At 45.1% G+C, this 12196-nt stretch overlaps 1 protein-coding gene across 1 annotated transcript in view; it reads left to right on the plus strand.

The window, feature by feature from the left end:
- The window catches only part of tmem198a (transmembrane protein 198a), a 58674-nt gene that overhangs the window by 1122 nt on the left and 45356 nt on the right, over positions 1–12196 (plus strand). The gene's annotated exons all lie outside the window — the stretch shown is intronic.

Below are 12196 nucleotides of genomic sequence, written 5' to 3' on the forward strand. Positions count from 1 at the left end.
TGTTATAAGCACATAGGCCTACATCATTAAGCAAAACGAATCAACTGATTTAGGATTCACAAGAGCGACAAGGCATTCCCCTCATTTCTCTCCCTCTCTCTGCGTTGGCGTCCAGATTTCATTTCTGTGAAAGCATGAGCGTCTCTAGCCTATAATTAGTCATTTGTCAGAGCTCTCAGACAATGAATGGAAGCAAGCTTGTTCATCATTTGGCTGTACTCATTTAGTTGAAACGCTTTGTTGTAAATGTTCGCCACAGCATCCTAAGAGACGATCTGTGGTTAAGATGCCTGTTTTCTGTGAGACAGTTCACTTGCTATTCTAGAGACGTGGACTGCATAGTGTTTATTTTCGGGGGTGTAAGGTGTGAAATCATCGAGGAGCAGAGCGGGGGAATGTTAGAGAAAGTGTTTACAAAGCCATGCTCCTTCCTTGGTTTCTAGCGGAGATGTCATGGACATGTCTCGTTTTCTCCTCATGCTGTTCAAAAACACACACCATATGCTCCATCTTTGGAAAGGGCAGGACAGGGACAGTTCTGCAAACATTGGGTCATGCCAGATTTAAAGACCCTGATCCTAAAGTGTGTGGGACGTGTGTGTGTTTGTGCCAATGTGCGTGACAGATAGTTAAGCCTAAGTGATTCTGCCAAGAGACACTGTAGACAAGTGGCTTTGGTTTGTTCTGCGAGCGTGTGAGTGTGTGTGTGTGTGTGTTTTTGTGAGTGTGTTTGCGCGAGATTGTGTGCGCGTGTGATCTGAAGCGCTGTGTTGCTTGTTATTGCAACCAGCCCCTCGCTGTGCGCAGCTAGAGTCTGTACATGGCCGTATGCTAATGAGCCCCCTGTCTCGTCCCCCTCGTCGGGGGGCCCTCGACGGTCTCCAGGAGTCAGGAGGAGGACGGGGTCGGGGTCCAAAGTAGCCTTGCCCTTGAAGGGCCCCGCTCTGGTAACAGAGGGGGAATCACTCTCCCCGATTGGCTCATTAAGTGTCTACTGATTGAGCCAATCAGAAACAACCTTTGACTGAACGCCGAGATTCTCTGTTATTTTTCGCGGCTTCAAGGTTGATAATAGCGGACAAAGAGAGGGAGGGAGACCCCTCCCAGCTTTCACCGTTGAGACATGAGGATAAACCACTAATGCTGTGTCCGGGAACAGCTGAAACGTTCACCAGCCCCCCTCCTACATGCCGTCTGGTCCAGACGTCCAAAACGGGACAGCACTGTCTTTGTGAAATGCCAACTTGATGGTGGCAAGGCCTGGCATTGGCCACCGCCCACTGGCTTCAGTTTGTAAAAGCGGTTCTTCCTGTCTGGAATTCGCCTGGGGAGCGCTGTTATGAGCTCTGAAACACAAGCTCAGTGATTATGTCGGCCCCCGGGGGCCAGGCGGACGGCCCTTATGCCATGAAGTCAGAGCTTGACCCCTCATATCGGACACGGGGCCACCGCAATTCTTTTTTTTTATTTAGTTCCTCATGTGAATGTCATCAGAAACATTGACTACAGCGGATTAGTGGAGAGGATGTGGTTCGTTAGGATGTCAAAAGATCTGAGAGACGTTTTTGTCTCACTTACTTGTTCAGGTTGTAATCATTAAAAGTATTATCATTTGAGTCAAGCTTGAAGCTAAATCAGAAAATAACATGATAGTACTACCAAAAGCTGAAGTATAATTCACCCTTAGATGATTTTAAAGGATTATAACTTTTAAGTGTAATGCAAGGAAACAGGCCCGAAAGTTCAGCTGAGCAGAAGTTTTGGGTCCGGAGAAAGTCACCAGTTGGAACCCGTTCTATCTAAATAGCCTCCTTGGAGGTTATTTATTTTTCAGGCCACTCCTTGGACCTCAGTTTGCCTTTAGTACCAAAAAATTAATTGTATCTGACAGGCCCTATTGGGTAGCTTGTGGAAACACACACCTGATACATATTATATACACACAAATTGGGAATTTTCATTTATGCATACATTTACATTTAGTGGGTTTTGCTTACCCTTTTCTCCAAAGCGACTTACAACCATTCATTCACACACCAACGGTGGAGTCAACCACGCAGGGCAACAGCCAGCTCGTCAGGAGCAGCCAGGGTGAGGCGTCTCGCTCAGGGACAACTCTACGCTCTAGGAGGAGCCAGGGATCAAACTAGCATCCTTCCGGTTACCAGTTAACCTGCTCTACCTCCTGAGCTACTGTCCTACTGTCATACAACACAGCTGGCCATGTTGTATGTCAAATTGTATCTATAAACATTGAACATCATATTTAATATAATATAAATAAGTAACAATCAGGCAGTAAGCCTAACCACCTGACAAGTATTTTTGTTGTGCTCTCGGGTAACAGGTGGGGTGAAAGAAACGAGCTGCATGAAAGAGACAGGTTCGGTGTGTGTGTGTGTGTGTGTGTGTGTGTGTGTGTGTGTGTGTGAGAGTGTGTGTGTGTGTGTGTGTGTGTGTGTGTGTGTGTGTGTGTGTGTGTGTGTGTGTGTGTGTGTGTGTGTGTGTGTGTGTGTGTGTGTGTGTGTGTGTGTGTGTGTGTGTGTGTGTGTGTGTGTGTGTGTATATGACCCTGGGGGTTGAAAGAAAGGGAAGGAGGGAGAAAGGTGACATAAAGGTTGAGTCAAAGAGAAAATGAGTGATTGAGAAGAACAAATAGAGAGAGACATTGAGACCTAAAGAGCGAGTGGGTGAGGCATAGGGATTGATAAGGAGAGAGAGAGGAGGGATTGAGACGGAGAAGAAGGGAGAGAGAGAAAGAGACCTAGAGAGAGATAGAGAGGGAGAGGCAGAGCGATTGATAAGGATGGAGGGAGAAAGAGGAGGGATTGAGAGGGAAAAGAAGAGAGAAAGGAGGAGGGATTGAGATGTAGTGAGAATGACTGATAAAAGGAGGTGTTGAGATGGAGAAGGAGAGAAAGAGAGGAGGGGGGATGAGACGGAGAGGGAGCAAGATAGAGATTAGGAGCGCATTGGAGAAAGTCAATCCTAATCCCATTAATCCACTTCATTGCAGTCCATCCCACCAGCACCTAGCACGCACTGCCATGCCACTCGCACACATGCACATAAGCACCGATATCTACACCTATGTACACACAGACGCTTCTGGCGCTTTGTAGCGGTGGCTTCTGCTGGTTCTCATCGTTGGCCTGCCTCATATGCTTTGGACGGGGAGCTTTCTAATGAGCATCCTTTGCACTTCCCAACGCTTTGTGATGAACTACCCGCCATCTGAAGCTGTGATGTTGCGCTTTAGGGCGGGTGTCCATTAAAGTTAAAATGTCACCTCTAGAGGTAAACCGCATCCATCGAGTGACACTGGATGATATAACTCAGTGTGGTCTCTAGCTATTACTCAGTATACTTATGACTTCATAGCGTTGCTCTTATAGCATTAATCATCCACTGATTCATGGAGAGGTACGGAGGGCTCTTTCCGCCATTGAGCCTCTTTTCACAGACTGATCCATTATTAGGTTTTCCACCCTAATAATGGATCACCATCATCGTTTATCTACTACATTAACCATTGTTTTGCAACACACACACATGGTCTGGAAGGTCTTCAAACATCCACTGTGTAATTGGTTTATCTTTCACTTCCTTTCAATTTGATTCCCATTATTTCCAAGAACTGCTAAGAAAATCCACTTCAAGGGTGTGTGTGTCCATCAAGAATCACCTGGATGTTGACATGTCAATATATTTTAATCCTTCCTGAACATTTGGTTTATGTTGGGAATGCATGAAGCTCAGGGGGACAATGCTGGTGTATGATGGGATGTTCCGGTTCTGCGGCTGACCCAGAGAGCCCAGATTCAACCCCATAATGACTGTAGACAGGTCTAGGGCAGAGGGTGCCGGGAAGGGCCAGTAAATGGAGAGAGAGAGGGGAGAATAGATTTACGTGGCTAATGGAAATGAATACGGGCCAAGCGTCGATACTGTGTGTGTGTGTGTGTGTGTGTGTGTGTGTGTGTGTGTTGAATGCAAGTGTGAAATCTAACATGGGTTAACATTTGGAAACGTGGCAAACAATGACTGGATTGATAGTTTATTGGAGGCAAGTAGCCGCTGATCCCTCCCCCACGAGCCATCCACAGTACACACACGCACCTGTACGCACCGTCTTAGGGTTGGGCAATCGTCTACAAGCTTCCATCGTCCGATAGCGCCGCCTAGCGATCGCCGATAGTCGATACTATCGGGGGGGGGGCAACTTTATAATAATTGTATAATATTAATTATTTATAATAATTTATCACTTTGAAAAAAATCGCGTTTTTATTTTTCGATTTTTTTCTTAAAAACGAATACGATGGTCTCCCCCTTGGACCAGCGTGAGCCGTGAGCCTCCGCTGATTTAAGTTTCGATGCGTCGGCGCCGGCGGCGCTGTCATGATGACACACAGCTCGTAGCTGTGTTCGAAATCGTTCCCTATCACGGATATAGTGCACTATATAGGGTGCTCGCTATTTTGTAGTGTTGTTCGAATTCTCACTGGTTAATTTCATGCCCTATATAGTGCACTTAAAATACCCAAAATGTGAGTGTACATATGATGTTCCCTACGTCTTATGCCGCGTTTCCACTGCAGGGTGCGGAACGGATCGGATCGCAAAGGTGCGGTAGGGAGGGGGAGGTAAAGCCCAGCTCAGTTCTGAGGTCGCGTTTCCACTGCAGACAGTACCCTTGGTGGTAGGCCGGATGTCGATCGCCGCGGCAGCTACGTAAACATCGTAAACAACGTCTTCCTCCCCAAGAATGCAGACGAACGTCTCCACCTCCTTGTTCGCCCAAGCAAGCTTTTTACGCGACATGTTAATTGTAAAGAATAATACCTCGAGGCTACTGTTTGTTTGTTTTTATCCCCGCGTCACCCGGAAGTGACGATTCTGTCGACCAATCAACGGAGGGGGGGTGTAGCTAGAATTTCACGGGACCCTTTCAGGCGTCTGGTCTCGTTTTGGGTACCGCAACGGAGGAGTCCCGAGAATGGGGCCGGAACGGGTACGGCAAAGTCCGGGTCACGCCCACTTTTGGCGGTGGAAACGCGATCCGACCCGCACCTTTGCGATCCGATCCGTTCCGCACCCTGCAGTGGAAACGCGCCATTACTCCCATATACCACAATGCAATGCGATCGTGTTTTTCCGGAGGAGAAGAAGAAGCTCAATAACCGCAAGTGGCGAAAACGAATACATTTAATGATGGAGTCTCCGGCTTTCGTTTAGAAATATCAACAATTTATTTGGGATTTAACAAGAAAATTAAACATTCAAAATTAATAAGAAAAACCTTGTTCAAGGAAATGTAACATTCAACATCAATACAACCTCCAGCTTTCCTCGAGAGTGCCCGGTTTGTTTACATGATCTGGGCGCATCTGTCTGCGTCACACAAATACCCGGCGCATTTACTGACGCAAATGACGTTTAGAAATGTTCAGCGTAGTGTCCGAATTCTCGTTTGTTCGTTCCCTATGTAGTGCACTATATCATGAACACTATAGGGAATAGTGAGTGAGTGAATAGGGAACGATTTCGAACACAGCTCATGTACCACAGCTGTGACCCGGAAATGGTGCAGCGGGGTGTGATGTCATTTCGCCGTGCGAGCAGACCGGCAGGTTTCGAGCCCCTCCCCTCCCCTCCCCTCTCGCAGCAGTGAGTGAATACGGCAGGTCAGCGCTACATAGTATGTTTTCCACCGGTGCCAGTTAATTTCAATTACAATTTGCGGGGCTTTTTAAGTTGAAAAAATAGCTACCACAGCGCTTTTAAAAAAATAATAATAATAAAGAAACATTGTCTTAAAACTGGAAAGAGATTCCATCAGTGGAGTCCACTAAGCACATGACACCACCAATGCACCACCGCTGGTAGAAACACAAAAACTAATTTTAGTTTAGTCATTTTATAGTATGCAAAATCAGCTGCGACCCTGGTCCTGACCGTCACTTTAAACACCCCCTCTAAATCCTTCCCATTGCCCTCCTCATTCTAAGTCTTGTGGGTTTTATAGATGGCTAGCTTTGCCTTGCCGAGAAGGAAATTTGCCAGTGTACATTTTCCTTTTCTCTCCTTACTGTACCACACTGAAAATACTAACAAATTCTGATTAAACAGAAACCCAAGTTCCCAACAATGTCTGCAGAAGAGAAAACAAAGGTAACATTCTGGAGCATTCAGTAAAAAAATGAAAAACCGTGTCTGGGGCTGGGCAGAAAGGGTAGGTTGGCATGACGTCAGGGTTGAGCCTTGAGACAAAACGATTAGTGGGGATGGCCAAGTGAAGGACGCACCACTGCAAGTCCCCCACTCTTTTGGAGATGGGAGGCTTGTACAGCAACCGCCATGAGGGAGAGAGGTTTGGTGGAACCTTTCCATGTTGCCGCCACTTGGTGTCTGGACGACCGGCCAGCTGCTTGAAAAACAGGGATTTGCTGCATATGTGATAGAGTGACTTTCGGTCAACTGAGAAAAAAACTAAACCAGTAAGACCATTAAAGGTCAGCAGGTGTCCCTTTCCTCTAGATGCACACTTAGGTTAGGAGATATCCGAAGATCAGGGAAAACCACACGTTCTTGTATTCCAGCTACCACCCTGCTTGCTGCAGCACTGAGACTGGTCGGGAGTGAGACTCTAAGCCTGTCCAACTGAACTGGGCCTAAGAAAACCACAATGGCTTTATTCATGCGGGAGGCAGATCTGATGTTCTTTGCACCGCCAACTACTTCACACATCGCCAATAAAACATCCTCCACCGATACCGAGGCGCCTGGCACGCACCTACAGCCATGCCTGGGAGTGAGTCGGGGCTTGGTGGGATCACCTGGCGTGGCCATCCCACCCCCGGTGAATTGTTTGTTTGCAGCAAAACTGCTTCTGGCAATACGCGAAACTGGTCAAAATCACCTTTTTTAAAACAACATTACACTTGGTTTTATACAGCTACTTGTTTAGAAAAAGAAGAAACCAAAAAGAACATCAGAATTGGCAAAAAGCCGAACTGATCACACACTGCTCTCAACACGACCAACTCCGTCAGAGAGAGAGAGAGAGAGAGAGAGAGAGAGAGAGAGAGAGAGAGAGAGAGAGAGAGAGAGAGAGAGAGAGAGAGAGAGAGAGAGAGAGAGAGAGAGAGAGAGAGAGAGAGAGAGAGAGAGATTTGTCATTTGATCAAAGCCTCTTTACCACCTCACGTTCAGGCCACTGTACAGCTTAATGAGGGATCAACACACACACAGTCACAAACATACACACCAGTGGAGGCTTCTCTTTTGAAGAGAGGGAGGAAGATCCTCCTTAACAATGTTGAGAATAAAAAATGTAGACTGCCCAGACTACTGTAATGAATTAATGCCCTTGAATACTTTAATGCCTTTGAATATATAATGTTCGTTTCCCTGGGTAAAGGGACCTTAGCACCCCCTATCGCTTATTGACAATTACTTCAGGGAGGACGTACCTCCCTCAGCCTCAATTGACTCCCATTCATTTCCCCGAAAGTACTGGCGGCCGGTGAGTAACATGGGTTTCAATGGGAGAGAGGAGAAAAGTCCTCCTCTGAGTGGGTGTGACCTTAAGGGGTCTGATTCATGCAAAAATCTATTCGCGCTGCGCTGTTATCCAATAAGCAGGATCCGTGGCTGGTGAGCAGTGTTGCCAGATTGGGCAGATTTCCCACCCAATTTGGCTACTTTTAATCACGTTAGGCTGGAAAAATTATCATGGATAATTATCAATTATCACCAAGAGACGCAAAGCAGGTGAAATTATCTGAACGATAGCGAGATTCTACCACTTCCCAAAAACGAGATCACCAAAAGTAATGGCAACGTCAGTGTTGTGAGTGCTACATAGTTTGCTAGGTACTAGCTTACATGGCTTACTGGTATCATTACTAGCAATCGACTGTATTGCTGGCCAAGGTTTGCTCTTGAATCATGGTAAATCTCCAACGTGGGCTGTTCATGGTTTCACTGATGTGAAAAATCTTGATAAGGCAACCAAACGCCACGACAAGTGTCAAGATGACGTTGGTGCTGCTATCCGACTTTCCTTGCTAGGCACCATGCTTATAGATCAGGTTGTTTGAAATAATGTTCTTGTTCTTTTACTAGTTTTTTACTCTGGCCGTTCTGTTTGGTATTGTGGAAAGGGTGTGGAAAGGGTGAATGATTCAGAGCATGATGCATTTTAAATGGCATCACTTTTGATCTTGAGTCTTTTCTTAAAACAATTGTAACTGAAAATAAACATAGCTAAATAACAACCAAAAACTTCAGTCATTGAGGCCAAAAATTTGCCAAATGATAGGCCCAGATTTTTTTATTTACTTTTACAAATCAAGAGTAGGCCTGATTTGACTAATGGGCTTTGCATCCTTCCCTTCTGCCCTTACAGTCCATTTCAAAGACATGCTGCCCACCAGCTTTCAAATTACAGTGATGCCACTGGTGGCTTTGTATAAATTATATTCACGTAACTATCCCTCCCTGCTATTTTGTAGCAGAACACCAAACACCAAAACACCCCGAAACCACTTGAGCCTCACATTATTATACCACCATACACCAACATTGCAAGCAGGCCAATGGCAACCAAGCGCGCAGGCCTTCCTCCCTCACTTTAAAAACCATCAGCAACCACTGATACACACACACACTTGCCGAGCGATGTAAGGAGTGCCAATCGTTTGATAAGTCAATAAGCCACTGTTTTTTTTGAGACAGCACTTGTCATCACTGCTCGGTTATGACAGTACTATTTTGGTTGTTGTGTAAGGATTGGTGTGTGTCTGTGTATGTGCATTTGTGTGTGTGTGTGTGTGTGTGTGTGTGTGTGTGTGTGTGTGTGTGTGTGTGTGTGTGTGTGTGTGTGTGTGTGTGTGTGTGTGTGTGTGTGTGTGTGTGTGTGTAGAAGTGAGAGTGCATTGGTTTGTGCCTTTACAGCATCTGCCTGACAGATAGTTAGAGTTCACCTGGGGTGCAGCAGCCTGGCGCGTGAGTGTGGAGTGATGACAGCCTTCCCCTTACCATCCATCTATCTGTCTCTCCATCTATCCATCCATCCATCCATCCACCCACCCATCCACACCCAGAAGTGCAACAGGAGACAGTGACCAATGCATCAATAGCGCTGGAGACAGAAGAACTAGGAGCAGCTGAATGAGAGCAACGATCTGCATCTAAATTAAGGGGTGTGTGTGTGTGTGTGTGTGTGTGTGTGTGTGTGTGTGTGTGTGTGTGTGTGTGTGTGTGTGTGTGTGTGTGTGTGTGTGTGTGTGTGTGTGTGTGTGTGTGTGTGTCAGGGGATGGATGGGAATGCAAGCAGGGAAGAGAACATTTAAAACCCCTATGGCTGTGAGTGAAACCTGGCACAAACGGATTGATATGAGCGACTAGGACCAGAGAGGAAAGGAACCATATTGTTCGGTCACAATTATAATCAATACTGCTAATTATGCTCTCTCTCTCTCTCTCTCTCTCTCTCTCTCTCTCTCTCTCTCTCTCTCTCTCTCTCTCTCTCTCTCTCTCTCTCTCTCTCTCTCTCTCTCTCTCTCTCTCTCTCTCTCTCTCTCTCTCCCTCTCTCTCTCTCTCTCTTCAAGGTTATACAGCTCATGAAGTAACCACAGCTTAACTTATGGAGCCACAAATGTTAAAATTACTTATATTCCTCTCACCTCTAAGATCCATGAACGACAAGAGCATATTTGCTTTCTTGTCTCGTGACTGCATCATTTTTGTCTCAAATAAATGACACCAAAATAACCCATAGACACATTGGCCATCAGCCACTGACAGATGGACTATACAACCTCACAGTCATCTTGTGAGTAAGGACTGCCAGCGACATATCGCCAGTCATAAAACATTACACATGAGCATGCACGCATGCTCGCACACACGCACACAGCTACACACTAGGGATGAGTCGGTCGCGACCGAGTCGTTCACAACGAACGAATCCCGAACGTGAACCACAAGAACTGGTTCCCCAAAATAAGAAGAACTGGTTCTTTGATTCTTTTTTTTTAACATAAAACAAAAATATGCTCACGTAAATAAAATATACAAATGAACAGAGCTTCGTCTCCCCGCGACCTTATATCGATTGAGTCTACAACGTTCTCAAAAATTCAGCCAATGAGAGGTAGCAATGGTGTTGCCATGGCACCTGGGTAAACAAATGACAAGGCGGTACTGTCGAATTTGCGCGCTTTCTCTGTCTGACGTATCTTGGGTCATACCATTCGACGTGGGGCCACTCATATATCCCCCTACATTTCCGAAAATAGACTTGACCTCCATCTGTTTATTGGATAAACGCATTTCCCAATCCCAGGAGTCTTTGCTCCATTCTACGTCAATTCAAGAACAAACAAAGATGTTAAACTGCAGTTCGTATTTTTTATTTATGACCATGAAAGTTCTGTGATGCCTGAATAATAAAGAATTAAATGTAAAGTAAAAAAAATATAAAACCATGAATGAAATATAGAGAGTAAGCAAGTGGTATAAATATTGGTGGGACGTTAGGTTGTAAAATATAGTATATCTTGTCGATTTTCACGCGGGGTAGATTATAGAAATCGCTGAAATTATGCTCAGGGACGTCTCGCGGGGAGGGGGGCAGACACCTGTGAAATTCCCTGAAAAATGACGTAATCTGACGTAACGAACTAATCAAAAAGAACGAATCAAAAAGAACGAATCAAACGAACGAATCGTTATAGTGAACTGAATTGAAAGAACTAGTTCCCGGAAAATAATCATTTTGCCCATCCCTACTACACACTATCACACGTGCATATTCCCATTCTGTGTTCAAACTGGACCACGCAAGATTAAGTGACTGTCAAAGAGTCACTTAAAAGTCTGATTGTTGAAGTTTGTTGGACCTCTCTCGCTCTCTCTTCTCCCTCCTCTCACGCTCTCCTCTCACTCTCTCTCTCTCTCTCTCTCTCTCTCTCTCTCTCTCTCTCTCTCTCTCTCTCTCTCTCTCTCTCTCTCTCTCTCTCTCTCTCTCTCTCTCTCTCTATTCTCTGTGTTAGTGCACTGCATTGATGCAATGCAGGCCCACAGATGGAGACATGGAAGTCAGACAGACAGAGGGGCAAATTAAAAACAACCACCTCGTCACTCAGGCCGCAAAGCCCTAATTTGAAGTGAGAACGGGATGCTTATGGCCCACTGAAAAATAAAGAAAATAAAACTAAATTGTGTCCCCATTGTATAGCGACTCACTGAATCAATGTTTGCTGTGCAGGGTGAAAAGGTTAGTTAAGGCAGAAATGAGTATTAAGCCTTTTCACCTTAGTCTGCTCGTCTGTGGTTATTGGGAAAATATCTTCTCCCTGATACTCTATCCTGGCACAACCCTCTGCCTACCCTGATTCCATCATCTCCAACCTCATGCTAACCCCATAATTCCTTTACTCTCCTAAAGGCTCAGGAGATATTGAAATTATATTATCACCATAATCATGGTTATTCGTTAGACAATGAAACCCGATACAATACACTTAACACACTTGAATCACTCAACGATTCAAAGACGATGCATTATTACTACACCCTATTCGCCGACATATTATTGCAGTTTTTAGTTCCCAATTATTCACCATACTTTCAACAAAATAATTGTTAGATTGTTAAGAATACAAGAATACATTTTCCCCTAACAGGGTTTAGAAGGAACGATGAGCAGAAAATGTTCGTCATTCATAGTAGTAATAGTCTGTCTAAAAATCATGAAAATAAATAATGTAATTTCAGTTTTGTAAGTGAGTTAGATGCATCATGAGCATTGCAGTTGAAAGTGGTACAAATAGAGTCAGTAAACTTGTTAAACCCTGTTTTAAGGACAGAATATAGAAAGGTTTCTCTGACTTGGGTTGCTGGTATGGAGCTGGGCTCTGGTTTGGAGAGATACTGAGAGATACATCAAGCTGTGCCCTGCAGAAAACATGGGGCGAGAAAGAAAGGAGAGAGGGGCTGAGCGAGAGAGGCAGGCACCGAAAGACTGCAAATCCTGAAAGAGAAAGATATAGAGGGACTGAGGGAGAACATTGACAAGTCAGACATTGAAAGAGAGAAAATGCAAGAGAGACAATGAATTAGAAACCTTGAGAATACAAGGTCCTGAAAACGAGAGAAGGGCAGACTGGGTGAGAAAGAGATGAT

Source organism: Gadus macrocephalus, chromosome 20 (genome assembly GCF_031168955.1).
Source record: "Gadus macrocephalus chromosome 20, ASM3116895v1".
NCBI lineage: Eukaryota > Metazoa > Chordata > Actinopteri > Gadiformes > Gadidae > Gadus > Gadus macrocephalus.